Source organism: Limulus polyphemus, unplaced genomic scaffold (genome assembly GCF_000517525.1).
Source record: "Limulus polyphemus unplaced genomic scaffold, Limulus_polyphemus-2.1.2 Scaffold1997, whole genome shotgun sequence".
Lineage (NCBI taxonomy): Eukaryota > Metazoa > Arthropoda > Merostomata > Xiphosura > Limulidae > Limulus > Limulus polyphemus.
Window position 1 is genome coordinate 27279 of NW_013667607.1, and position 1843 is coordinate 29121.

The 1843-nt window shown below is 31.1% G+C and overlaps 1 protein-coding gene across 1 annotated transcript in view; it reads left to right on the forward strand.

Annotated features, from left to right (window-relative positions):
* The window catches only part of LOC106465601 (1-phosphatidylinositol 4,5-bisphosphate phosphodiesterase gamma-1-like), a 79719-nt gene that overhangs the window by 26508 nt on the left and 51368 nt on the right, over positions 1–1843 (forward strand). The gene's annotated exons all lie outside the window — the stretch shown is intronic.

The following is a 1843-nucleotide window of genomic DNA, read 5'->3' on the forward strand; positions in this document are numbered from 1 at the left end:
GAACAAACTGGATTGTTGGTGGTTGTTAATAATGTCCATTCTTTCTCACCAGAACAAACTGGATTGTTGGTGGTTGTTAATAATGTCCATTCTTTCTCACCAGAACAAACTGGATTGTTGGTCGTTGTTAGTAATGTCCATTCTGTATCACCAGAATAAACCGGATTTTTGGGTGTTGTTAATAAGTCCATTCTATATCATCAGCACATACTGAATTGGTGTTGTTAATAACAGGCTATTATCTTTTGCAAGTCCATGAACTTCTATCTGCTTTTGTTGTGTTTACCTATATGTTACACTTTATATGTTTTTCAACTGTATAGAAATGTAATGAAATAATTTTTAGTAAGTTGCATTGTTGGTTGTTTCAAGGAAAATAGTCTTAAACCAAATGATGCTTCTTACCTTAGCCATGAAATAATTTATAACATAGTAAAGAATTTGTAATTACAGACACAAACTTACTAAAACAAAATGAATTAAATACACATAATGCAAATAATAACTTCGTTTAGCCAAAAATCCATCATTTCTGTGTATAATCTTAGAAAGCCTTGTATATATTTCCAGTCAGCCCTGTCTGATTTAATGCAATGTAAACAATTACAATTTTTATTTTAATAAATAGTGTAGAAGGCATTTGTAAAGCAAAAACTTGTAATAACTTATGATTGAGTCACATTTAAATAAATGAAATGATCATGCAGTGAATGGAATTCTTCACTGTTTCGATGTTTCAGGTAGTTTATATTTGGACTTTATGAAAACAAGTGCCAGGTGTGTTCTTAGTAGCTAGTACACCAGGCTTTAAATAGGAAGGTTCAAAGTCTGAGCCAAGATAATCCTACTGGACATGTTCTAATCTTTCACCTGTATGAGCATTTTCATTGTTATAGTCCACTTCAATATTTGGTTAAGGATAGTTGCTGACTGACTGGTCTTCATCTTGTCAGCAGTTCTAAATTAGGGATGTCTATACCTGAATGTAGGGAGGGGTGTCTGCCATGGCTGTTTAGATTAAAAATATCATTGTGAAAAACTACAATAAAGTACAACACACCTCAAATTGCTTGTAAAATGTTCATTAAACAAATATATTAACCAAAAGAACAGATGAATGAAAATAAGTTAAATGTGGAGTGAATATTATAATTAGTACACAAAAATAATGTAAATATTCACTGGTTTCACCTTACCAGTAAAATAACTTCATTTATGATATAAGACGCATGCAATTCAGCTTTAACAGAATACAGACTTGACAGTTTCATCATAGTGAAGCTAAGGATGAATAGAAACTAAAGATACATGAGTTTGATCATTGCTGATCTGAAGCTGGCATTAACCCTATTGCCCCAGGTACCCTTTACTGCCCATGACACAAGGGCTTACTATCTTACATTGCAAATTTTTTTAAAGCACATTTTAATTTATGTTATACCAATTAGATTAACATAAAATCTTAACTAATAATCCATATTTTAATACTATACAAGTTTAAGTTCTTAATTCTACAAGGCAATATTTTAAAAAATCTTAAATTTCCGCTAGTGTGACACGTGACATTTTTTCTTAGCATGTCATCATCCCTATTTTATCCACCACCCCTTGAAAAATTATGAAATTAAGCATAAATTACTCTATAAAATTGTTATTGCTCAGACAAACCATAATTTTTACAGCCCTCAATTTTGTTTGGTAACAGAGCTATTGAATAGAAAATCAGACCCTTCCTGTCACATCCTCTCTTTCACAATTTGTTGATAGTCCTCTCTTATGTTTCATTATAAATAACTTATAACCAATAGAAAATCTAGGTTTTCATCTATCAAATGATGTATTG